The sequence below is a fragment of the Octopus bimaculoides genome, chromosome 13 (genome assembly GCF_046866305.1).
Source record: "Octopus bimaculoides isolate indiv1 chromosome 13, ASM4686630v1, whole genome shotgun sequence".
Classification (NCBI taxonomy): Eukaryota; Metazoa; Mollusca; class Cephalopoda; order Octopoda; family Octopodidae; genus Octopus; species Octopus bimaculoides.
This window is the reverse complement of record NC_142940.1, coordinates 19,982,503-19,995,962: the sequence shown is the minus strand read 5'-3', so window position 1 is coordinate 19,995,962 and position 13,460 is coordinate 19,982,503.

Genomic DNA, 13,460 nt, shown 5'->3' with positions numbered 1-13,460 from the left:
AAGAAGTGATCACATTTTTTATAAGCTAAATATATTTATTAAGGAGACAAGCGATCACTTATTGAAGAAGCTAAATATATTTATTGCTGAAAGTTTCACAGACGCAAAAGAATTTTGGACCTACCAGGTGTTATCGATTCCAGTGACATGGCATCAGAGAGTCTTCCTTCATATCTGTATGTTGTCTGACGAATGTAGAATGACTTACCAAGTGTCCCCGTGGTACCTCGGGCAAGTGTCTTCTACTATAGCCACCGTCTAACCAAAGACTTGTTAGAAGATTTGGTAGGCGAAAACTGAAAGAACCTCACTGTGTGTGTGTGTGTGTGTGTGTGTATGACAACTGATGTTGGTGTGACATAGCGGTTCGGCAAAAGAGACGATAGAATAAGTGCCAGGCTTAGCAAAAAAAAGTCAATAAATACTGGGGTCGACTCATTCGACTAAAATTCTCCAAGGTGATGCTCTAGCGTGGCCGCAGTCTAATGACTAAATCAAGAAGATCCGGTTCGGCAATTCCATGTCAGGCATTTGTACTGAAGGAATATACAACATGACGGTGGTGGTCAATAAGTCACTTATAGCAATTTTTACTTGCCTTCGAGGTCAATGAAGTTTTGCAAGCATGTACGATTGTGACTTACTGGCATGACTTCTGAGGAAAATAAAATAAAGTAATAGAGTTGTAGCCGATCTCAACAACCATTTAGTTGTCTCTATGTAGTCATTAGGCCTGCTTGAAATAGCAATCAAATCTCCTTTCAAATTATATTCCACTCACCCCAGTCTTAAAATGAAATGCTACATTGAATAATATTGTCTGGAAATAGAACAGACATGATATTCAAAATTAGAAAGCATTTGATCACAAGCGTTCTTGTTCAGAGCCGACCCGGTGCTAAACAACAAATATTTAATGTGTAACAAATAGCCTGGTAAAAGGCAGATCACTTAACCTTCCAAAGGTCCAAATGGTCCGATCATCCACCCTATTGATGGTCATTGACGATACGCCTCAGCTTTATAAAACATAGCTTCTCCTGTGGTTGCTCAGGTGGAAGTAAACATTTGCTAGATTTTCCTTAAATATGGGTACGGGATGTCAAAAAACGTAAACAATATGGAATACGAAAATAAAGTTGGGTACGCAAACAATGAGTGAAACAAATGGAAAATAAGACAAGTAACATGAAGAACGATCCTTCATCAGTTGTTGACTGTCCTTCTATTCCTTATTTCGAGCATTGTCGTTCAATGCTCGAAATAAGCAGTAGAAGGACAGCCGACCACTGTGTGTGCTTTTAGTCCCTATATCATAATACGATATAGATACCGTTTACTTAGGAGTAAACAGCACCTTAAGTTTCTTCTTTGGGCAGAAACCCCATTGTGTCGATGCAAAAATCCCAGTTTTCTCATACATAACAAGTAAAATATATTCGTAGAAAAAGTAGCTTCTCAAAGAATTTCGTGTTCTTTTGATGAAAATAAATCTTGACGTTTGTTTTAAATTTGAAAGAATTAATAATTGCACATTTCATTTTATAAAAAAAAAAAAAATAAAGGATTTAATATTGTTTAGTTGCTCATTGTCTGAGGTGTTTCTGATTATGATAGTCAACTTTGGCACGAAAGGAAAGGCAAATTTGGACTTGTGTGATTTGAACTGAAAAATTAAGCGATTTAATTTAGCGATCTGTCGATTCGTTGTACTTCTGAAAGAAAAAAAGAAAACCGGTTATTGACACTGAGTCATCACAAATTTTGTGTCAATAACCAAGAGCTAATTAACACTAATTACTCTATTAAATATGATGATCATTAATTTGGGTGTCGACTTTTGTTATTGGCTTTGTTGTTGGTTTTTGTACTCCTTCTTTTCTTCATTATATATATATATATATATATATATATATATATATAGAGAGAGAGAGAGAGAGAGAGAGAGAGAGAGATAGATACACACACACACACACACACATATATATTTATATAAGCTAATCACCCACGTCAGCAAATACCTCTGTCGTGAATTTTGATATCGTTCATGCCTAGATATTTAACACGATAAAAAATGCCGACCCCCAATGACACATAACATTATCTCTCGGTTGCCATGCGTAGTACACTATTAAGAATTAGTAGGTGTTAAGAAAATTCAAAGAAGTGAAAATCCAGGCAGACAAAGTTTGCAGTAAGGCAGAGGACGACGGAACGAACAAAACGGTTAACATTGGAAGGTCAAATAATATTGATTTAAAAAAGAAAATTGTGTCAAGGGTATACAGCTATTATTATTATCATTTCAAAGAGCACCATGCCGTCAATGTGACACTGGTGTACGAATATACGAAACCCAGTATACCAATCATGACTACCTGCCTGATAAGGGTACACCAGGCACATGCATCACAACCATATATGCACGACATGGTGACCAGCATTTGACCTTGCAGGTGGCATCCAGTTTCCTTCAGGCCGAGTAGCCCGACCCGCTCAAATGATCCTTGAATAAGAGTTGTTTAAGAACGGTGGACGAAACACCAATGTCTCCGGAGGTGAATTATTCAAACCCCACCAAATTCCTCTCAACACATGGCTATGATGATCCTCCATTACTTTTATTATTATTATTATTATTATTATTATTATTATTATTATTATTATTATTATTATTATATAATTGATCAACATTTGATAGTCTGAGGCAAATTTCTACTGCATCACCTGCTACTTCTCTGGGTTACCGGGGTGTGTCCAGCATTGAGTGTTCTTTTCTGCTGTTGGGTGAATGCAAACTCTTCTCGGTATTGCATTGTATTAATCTTTTTCCTCTGGAGGTGTGGTGCAGATCATCATCATCATCATCATTATTATTATTATATGAAAACTCACAGCTTATTTTGCTGAGTAAGATGGAAAGTGCTAGCTGTCCACAGCCAGCAGATTAAGGTGACACTCGTTTACTGGTCATGCTTCAAGAATCCTGCGAAGAATTCTTGCAGTTCCAAGCAATGCTGATTTTCGTAGGTGTTCTACCTTCACACTTGCACCGATCTTTTTCAGCCATGTTGGTAGTTGAGTGCTGATACTTCCAAGTGCACCAATTACTATTGTTATCACGTCTACTCTCTTCATTGACCACAACTTTCGTATTTCCCGCTTCAAATAGTCAGAGCTGTTTATTTTTTCTTCTTTCACGTTGATCCTGTTGTCACCGGGGTGTGCTATGTCGATTATCATACATGTTCTTCCTTTTTTATTCACCACAATGTCCGGTTTCCGATGTCTGGTCGGGTGATGGCACTGGATCATTGCATCCCACAGGATTTTGCAATTCTTATTTTCAGTGACTTCTGGAGTTTTCTCATACCACGTCTTTGCTGTTTGTAGGCCGTGATTTCCACAGAGTTCCTAATGGATTATTAGGAACTCCCTTTCGAAATTGGACTCGGGAGGGCAGTGTCTGCATACGTAAATGACGTCATTGTCATGGTATCGGACGCCTCCGAAGTGGAGACGGTCTGTTCCACTGTAATGAATATGATTCGGCTGCAGGAGCTAAAACCAATGCCGACAAGTCGGTGGGATTGCAAATTGGCACGTGAAAAGGCAAGTCGATGCCGCCGGACGGCGTCGTCGGAAGCTGGACTGACGGACCAGTTAAAATGTTCAAAGTCTGATTCGGTCCCGACCTCCAGGTGGATAAGAATTGCGAAGAGGTGACGAATAGGGTGACCTCTCTTACCCAGAAATGGGCAGAGAGGAAGTTGTCCCTGAAAGGTCGGGCAGAGGTGGTGAATACCTACATCACCTCTGTCATTATTTATAGTCTGATCGTCGTGCCTTGACCCAGTTACTGCTTGGTTAGAATGGAGCGTATCCTGTTTATTTTCTTGTGGAAGGGACGCGTTCCATTGATCAGGCGGTCGGTCTATTGCCAACTTCCTTTGCGTGGCTGCTTAGGCATGCCATGGCTTTTAATGCGTAGACACACACTCAGGCTGCACCACCTGCATCGATTCCATGAAGGGGAACGTGTGTGGGCTTCGTTTGTGACACACATCTTTCCATACCTCGTCTCCTTCACGAAGCTGCAGTTCTGGGCAAAGGATAGGCCGCGACTGGGCGCCTGGCGCTTAGAATATCATCAGGCGCTCATTGTACTCTACAAGCCGGGGGCAATAGGATCAGTGGATGTTCCACTTTAGATACTTACAGAGGATTAGTTGCGGGGAAGTGCGACGACGTCCTCGGAGAGAACCTAGGTGTCAACGAAGACGAACTGGCAAGTTTACACCGGAGCACTTTCCAGGTGGGGACTGTTATGGATAATTTCTAAATATCTTTGGCCTGACAGTGTTACCGGGGGCGCTACCGTCTCGAGATAAACTCTACAGGCATGGATGTGCTGTCAGACGGGCTTGTTCGAGGTGCTCGTAGAGCGACGAAACCGTTTTGCATGCGCTCGTTCAGTGTCCGGGCATTGCTGACTTGTGGAGTTATGTCCAACAGCGACTGTCGCGTGTAGGACAGATCCGTCTGTCAGTCAAGTCCATGATTGCCCTGCTGCCCTCCTTTAATCTGGCTGGCAAGGCAGTTTTCCTTTGGTGGCTGTGGCGAAAGAGGTTATCTGGTGGACGAGGCTGAAAGGAATGAGGAAAAAAACATGTCTCTTTGGTAAAGCTCTCATCGACTTTTTCAAGTTTGACTTGAAAATGAAAGTGTAGTGACGTCATGTGGCGCCAAAAAGGCATAGTCGCCATTACTCCATCTTTAACCACGCATGCGTGGATTTCGACATCCAAGCGTTCCCGCTTCTATTCTGTCTCTTACCACGCCAGACAGCGAACAAGCAAGACGGTCTAAAACAAGCTCTCATTGAGTGTGGAAGAAGCAAGTTGTCTCTCCAACGATTCATCTCTAGGGACAGTACATCTACATTCAGGCTACTCAGAAACCGGACAATTGGAAGCTGTATATTTTCCACCATAAATAAATATTGTTGTTGTTGATCAGTTTGGTGTTCTGCGTTCCGTTCACTTCTAATTTAATATAGGAAAGTCAGGTGTACATCTAATGATGTATAACCCACTTTCCTAAAAAAGTGAAGGCAGAGAGAAATGTGTTGTCCTCGAGTGAATTTATGAAAAGGTGGGTGAAAGTTGCAAGAATGGCAAGAGTGGATGATAACACTCTTAGGGTAGAACTCTGAGTTGGAAGAAAGAAGTTGGAGAGGGCTCTCGTCCTTGGTATTCTGGATGATCTTGAATGGTGCGGCTCCTTGATTATTCCGAGAGGTTCTCCTGTATTAGGGGGATCACTTTTTTGTCTATGTTTGTATTGTCTCCCTCCTTGCACCTTGGGTAAGTGTCTTCTACTATAGCCCGAGACTATAGTATAAGACACTTGCCCAAGGTGCTACGCAGTGGGACTGAACCCGGAACCATGTGGTTCGTAAGCAAGCTAGCAGTGCATGCCATCAAAGTGACACTGGGGTAAAATATACGAAGCCAAGTATGCCCATCATGACTACCCGTCTGATAAGGGTACACCAGGCTCATGCATCACAACCATAAGTGCGCGACATGATGATATCATATTAAGATAAGCAGGTGGGGTCCAGTTAGAATTTGCTTCTGGTCGAGTAGCCCATCCCCCTCAAATTGTCCCTGAATAAGAATTGTTTAAGGATGCTGAACGAAACACCCATGTTTCCAAAGAGGAATTATCCAAAACCCAAGGAAATTCCTTCAAAACATGGCTACGATGCTTCCCCACTACTGCTCATGATCAAAGATGCACTTATCGTCAGCCACCCAGGAACATGCTCAACTGGTTAAGGTCAAACTAGTGATAAGCAAATCTGTGGTATTGAGCAGAATATTTGCTAGGAGCCCATCTTTTACCGAGACAAAACAATGTACATGATAACACTTCTAATCATTTAAGATCAAAATCCTTGAGAGCCACTGCCTGGTATTGTATCAGTATTATTATTATGATTATTATTATTATTATTATTATTATTATCATTATTATTGTTATTATTATTTAAGGCAGTGAGCTGGAAGATTTGTTGGCGCGCCGGGGTAAATGCTTAGCGGTATTTTGTTTGCGCTAAGTTCTGAGTTCAAATTCTACCGAGGTCGACTTTGCCTTTCATCTTTTCTGGATCGATAAATTAAGTACCAGTTGTGCACTGGGGTCGATCTAATCGACTGGCTCCTTCCCCACCAAAATTTCAGGCCTTGTGCCTATCGTAGAAAGGATTATTATTATTAGTGGGAGCAGTAGTAGCAGCAGCAGCAGCAGCAGCAGCAGTAGTAGTAGTAGTTACTCTATAGATGTACACAACAGTGCCCATGAGCTTTTACGGAGCCTCTGAGACTAGTAAGGAGGCGGAAGGCGGAAATGTCTCTTCAAAGTTGAAATCTAGTTCGAATCCTTACAACACAGCAGAGTCCTCTGAAAGCACCTTAAGATACCACAGATACCGGGCGACGGATTAAGATTATTGCCATGGTTACTCGTTTGGCTATGACAATAGACTTTGAACCCAGACAGCTACAACAGAAATAAGAAGTAAGAGTGAGAGAAAGTTGTGGTGAAAGAGTACAGCAGGGTTCACCACCATCCCCTGCCGGAGCCTCGTGGAGCTTTAGGTGTTTTCGCTCAATAAACACTCACAACGCCCGGTCTGGGAATCGAAACCGCGATCATATGACCGCGAGTCCGCTGCCCTAACCACTGGGCCATTGCACCTCCACCCAGAGTAAATAGAGCTGTTACAAATACCACGACGCATTCAATCCAATGCTCAAACGACTCTGTGTATTCGCTGCCTATTCTGATTATCTCGGTCTTTAAGTGTTTTTATCGGACTTTACTTTGTTGCATGCGTTTATCCCAAGTCTCCTGTTTGAAGATAGCATTTTCCTTTCAACCCCACCACCATGACCCCCACCACCTGAAGGTTATGGAAATATAAAGAATCATGGGCGTTGACCTCCCACCTTCTCCTTGCATGTATAGCGCATGCCCAGTCAACTTACCGAATTATTTGTTTTATCTGAACTCATTTTAACTATCAACACCAACATACAAAAGGCAAGCTTAATGAGTAACCTTCTGCAGAGTCGTTCGATTAGCTAAAAGGATTAGCCAAAAGTCCCTTAAATTGCACGCAATTATCTTAAAAGTTAAGATTCATCGGATAATGTATTTCTAGATACACTGTGCCTGTAAAAAGGATGGTTTTGTCACAGCTCAAACATCTTTGACCGTAGACTTGCTGGATCGGAGCTGATGCGATTTATATAACAATGATAAATGTCTTGCCTCTCTCTGGTCATGAAGAATGCACGGCTATTACTTGCGGTAACACTAACACGATTAGAAAAAAATATTGGTTAAGTTAGTGTTAACATATTTAATGCAGTCAGTATCAAAAATCTAATTGAAAACACTTATTCAGTGAGGAAAAAAGAGCGTTAGCTCAATTACTAAGATTATTTTAATGAATTCCCTTCTACCAAATTAAATCAATTTGATTAATTGACTGATTAAATTGATTTAATTTGCTTGAAATGGGGAGTAGATTAGGTCGATCCCAATATTTGGATGTAACGTTGTATTATCGATTCTATAAAGATGAATGATAGTCGGCTGGATTTGAACACTTAACATTCAGAAACCTAATGTAAAACTGCAAATCATTCTTTCGACGTCCACCCAATTATGGCACTCTAGAAAGAAATAATAGTTTCTTAAATAGGTAAAAGGCTAAAAAAAAAAAGAAAGAAAAATAGAGTGGAAGGGGCCGTCGATTACATTAACCCAGTAACTGACCAGCGCTTTATTCTATTGATTCCAAAAGGACGAGAGACAAAGTTGACTTTGACTGGATTTGAAATCAGAGCGTAAAGAATTCGAACAAATGCCACAAAGCACTTCTTTTCGACACTCTGGCAATTCCGCCAGTCCACCACCCTTCCTGAAAGAAGTAAGTGATTTTGCTAGAGGCACAAGGGATGAAATTTGGAGGAGGAGTTAGTCGATCACTTCGACCCCAGCATTTGATAGGTTCCTTATTAGACTTTATGCAAATCCGGAGGGATAAAAGATAAAGTTGACTTCGGTGAGATTTAAACTTAGAGCAAAGAAAGTTGAAACATATCCCCCGACGCATTCCAGGCAACGCCTTTCCTGCCTACCACCCAGCCATCTCTTTCCAAACAAGGCAATATTTGTTCCCCTGTCTGGACAGCTTTTCATGAGAGTTTGAAAATAATCAACTTCGATTGAACCAATTTCTATGAAGTAAAGACATTATATATATATATATATATATATATATATATATATATATATATATATATATATATTATTATTATTATTATTATTATTATTATTATTATTATTATTATTATTATTATTATTATTATTATTATTATTATTATTATTATTATTATTATCATCATCATCATCATCATCATTATTTTATGATTTTTTTACTTTGTATTATATTATACTTATTTATCGTGCATTTACTTATTAATTTTTCTATGTGACTGGATTTTCATGAATGAGTTCATGAACTTTGGTTCTTTTCTCTAAAACTGTATATATATATATAACTAGCAGAAATACCCGGCTTTGCCCGGGTTAAAGAGAATAATGAAATCTAAAAACGCCGTCTAGACTACGCAACCCTCAACTGTTAGTAGCTACGATACCATATTTCTACATTAATAACTCTCCAATCCATGCCAGCATGGAACATAGACATTAAATGGAATGCCAGTCTCTCATCTAGGAGGGCCTTGAAATCAATGTTACCAACTGGGGACTATGTGTGTCGTAGTGATAATAAAAAGACCCAAAGGAGGTCTGCAACGAAATAATTTTACTCAACACTTTGCAAGTGAATCAGTGGAGGCAAAGATGCGTCTCATTTACTTGACAATTTATGCACCACATTGCAGAAATCACAATGAAAGTATATCTGAAAGGGTAGTCTTACACTGTTGTACCGTTGAATTACAAATAATGCTCATCTGTTATGTTCGGGTTAAAATTTCATCAACATCAAAAATATATGAATTTTCATGGGAGTTATGGCCGTTATACATAGAATATAATTTCCAAATTTCATAAAGATCCGTTCAGTACTTTTGACGTAGTTTTGGATAAGAAAACAAATGACTAATGTGTGTGTTTGTGTGCATGTGTTTGTGTGTGATGGGTGTATATATGTATAGATATCTGTATGCATGTATATATATGTATATATGTGTACATATTACATGTACATCTATATATATATATACATCTACATATGTGTATACATATACATGTATGCATATAGATCTATATCTATATATATATATCTATGCATATACGTGTACATATACATGTATATGTATACATATCCATCTCTTTCTCTCTCTCTTTCTCTCTTTCTCTCTTTCTCTCTCTCTCTGAAAGTATCGAAATGTGATTGTTTCAGTTAGTGGAATAACGTGTACATATGCATCTATATGTATACATATACATCTCTCTCTCTCTCTCTCTCTCTCTCTTTCTCTCTCTCTCTTTCTCTCTTTCTCTCTTTCTCTCTCTCTCTGAAAGTATCTGTCATTACAGTATCGAAATGGTGTACATATACATGTATATGTATACATATACATCTCTCTCTCTCTCTCTTTCTGTCTCTCTCTTTCTCTCTCTGTGAAAGTATCTGTCACTACAGTATCGAAATGTGATTGTTTCAGTTAGTAGAATAGTTTCATTTTTAAAGTGAAAGTATTTGACATGAGTGTTTTTGTTTCACTTTTGACACGTAATACTTAAATAGTGGAGGAGATATTATGTTGCTGTGGGCTCGAACTCTGGAAGAAGTTAAAATTTTTTTTGACTAAAACACAACTGGAACCCTAAGTAAGGCATCTGTAAAATTTGAATGAAATTGGTTGCGTAGTTCTCGAGTTTTAGGGATTCACACAGACAGACAGACAGACAGACAGACAGACAGACAGACACACATTCTCATTTTTATATATATAGATATAAGGATTTATATAATACAGTGCAGAGGTGGGGCACGTCCATGATTTGTTTTTTTGGGGCGGGGGGATGTTGCCCAAAAGTTTCGAAAAGACACTATATAAAGTGGAAATCGCAATTAGTAACAAATGGACACATTATGATGTATTCTAACTTTGTTGTAGCAGACCATATGCATATGAAATAGTAATGTTGTGAAACAGCTGGAAAGAAAACAACAATGTTATTATATTTGCAACAGTGTAATGAGTAATGGTTCACCTATGGAAACTAGCGGCAAACTACACTTGTGTATCATAACTTAATAACATGGTCACTTTATAATCCAAGTTAATGAAAACAACAAAGCCATCATTAAAATTCAAGCTCGTATTTTCAAAATTTAATCCTTCTTAAACTTTGGTCCCGATTTTTTTGTGTCGCCTTGTCCAGGCAACTAGGGCAACACACCTGCATCCGCCACTGCAGTAGTAATCACAAAAAAGCCCCTTTAGTGGACCAGGCTACAAACCACATAGTAAAGCCATACGTAGGAGTGTAATGTAGAGTCTTACGTAGTTGAAATCCAGTAAATTCTGTCAGTGATATATATATATATATACATATATATATATATATATATATATATATATATATATATATATATATATATATACATAAAATAATAATAATAATAATAATGATAATAATAATAATAATAATAATAATAATAATAATAATAATAATAATAATAATAATAATAATAATAATAATAATAAAACTGATGCAGTACCAGGCAGTGGTTCTCATGGCTTTTGATCTTAACTGATTAGAAGTGTTATCATGTACATTGTCTTGTCTCAGTAAAAGATGTACTACAGCAAATATTCTGCTCAACACCACAGGTTTACTTGTCAGTTGTTTGACCTTAACCAGTTGAGCATGCCCCTTAGTGATTGATGATAAGTGCATCTTTGATCACGAGCAGAAGAAGTGGGAGAGCATCATAGCTATGTGTTGAGGGAATTCATTGGGGCTTGGATAACTCACCTTTGGAAACATGGGTGTTTCGTTCAACATCCTTAAACAACGCTTATTCAGGAACAATTTGAGCGGAATGAGCTACTCGACCAGAAGCAAATTCTAACTGGACCCCACCTGCAAGGTCATTCTTTGTTTATCTTGATATGATATCATCATGTCGCGCACGTATGTTTGTGATGTATGAGCCTGGTATACTCTTATCAGACGGGTAGTCATGATGGGTATACTTGGCTTCGTATATTTTACCCCAGTGTCACTTTGATGACATGCACTGCTCTCTCACTCAATAAAAAACAACAAGAACAATAACAAGAACAACAACAACAACAACAACAACAACAACAACAACAATAATAATAATAATAATACCTAGCTCAGATACCAGGAAACCCCAAAATGGCAGAAATTCAAAGGATAGTGCTCATGGGAACTGCCCATATCCTACGCAAAATACTTTCTATGTAATCTCAAGTTTTGAAACAAACACATACTTTTCTTATGGTTTCTTAAACATTCTCTAGAACAACACTTTGTACAAAACCAAATATATGGCACACCAGGCATAACACCAGCATGAACTTATAGCTTGTTGTCTCTTGAGGTTCTGGGTGAAACTTGGAGCCAACTTGTACAAATGTAAAGCAAAAGTCAAACATAAAATAATAGTAATAATAATAATAATAATAATGATAATAATAATAACAACAACAACAACAACAATAATAATAATAATAATAATAATGGCAGAAAGAAGAAAGGCCTCAGTATGGCCTGGGTGGACTACCAAAAGGCTTTCGACAGTGTTCCCCACACGTGGATTCTGGAAACACTAGCCATAAACAAGGTGGCACCAATTATCATAAAATACATAGAGCACTCAATGAACAAATGGCAGACAGTGCTACAGCTCCAAACAAAAGAGGGACTTGTGAAAACGAAAGCCATCCCCATTAGAAGAGGAATATTCCAGGGAGACACGCTCTCTCCACTCCTGTTCTGCCTGGCACTCACACATTTAACACATTTGCTAAATAGAACTGGATGCGGTTACAAATGCTATGGAAAAACAGTCAGCCACCTTCTATATATGGATGACCTAAAATTATATGCAAAAAACGACAAAGAGCTAAAAACACTACTACAGACAGTACACGGCTTTACCAAGGAAATAGAAATGAAATTCGGATTAGAAAAATGTGCCAAAGCAACCCTGAAAAGAGGAAAATTAGTTAAAAGTAGCAATATAACACTAGATAAAGCCAATGAAATAAGAGAACTAGACGAAAGCCAACCATATAAGTATTTAGGAGTCAATGAACTAGATAGGATACAACATACGCAAATGAAAGAAAAAATAAAGAAAGAGTACTATAGACGAGTTAGATCAATACTAAAAACAGAGCTCAATGCTAAAAACAAGATAATGGGTATCAACACTTTAGCTGTCCCAGTTATAAGCTACAGCTACAACATCCTTAACTGGACACTAAACGAACTATGTAAAATAGACAGGAAAACAAGAAAAATAATGACAGGATATAGGATGCACCACCCAAAATCTGACATAGAAAGGCTATATATACAACGCACAGAAGGTGGCAGGGGTCTTATACAGCTAGAAAACTATTATAAAATAACCACCATAGGACTGCAAAAATACCTACTCCAGAAGCAAGGGAAACTAATACAAATAGCCACAAAACACGAGCAAAACAAAAAAACTGTTTTCAGTATTTAAGGAAGCTGACAAATACAAACAAGAAATCAATCTACCTAACAAATACGAAGAAGAAGAAGAAGAAACAACAAAAGCTATAAAACAAATGAAATCCAAACTAAAACTAGAACAGCAACGGACCATGATAAAACGATGGCAAGAAAAGCCCCTACATGGTAAATACTGGGCTAAACTAAATGCGAAAGAAATAGACAGAGAAAAATCCCAGCAATGGCTGAGAAGCTCAGGACTCAAAGCAGAGACTGAAGGATTTTTAATTGCTGCACAAGACCAAAGCCTCCCCACCAGAAATTACCAAAAACACATAATGAAAAGAAATATAACAAGTAACTGTAGAATATGTGGAGATCGACAAGAAACAATAAATCATATTATCTCTGGCTGCCCAGTCCTGGCTAAGAAGGAATATATTCACAGACACGACAGAGCTGGGACCTATATACACTGGAAGCTATGCCAACACTATGGAATAACAACAGAAAAAAGATGGTATAAACACACGCCAGAAAAGGTCACAGAAAACGAGAAAGCAACCATACTCTGGGATATGCCAATACACACAGATAGAGAAATTAAGGCAAATAGACCAGATATAGTTGTCAAAGATCATGAAGAAAAAAAATGCTTTCTA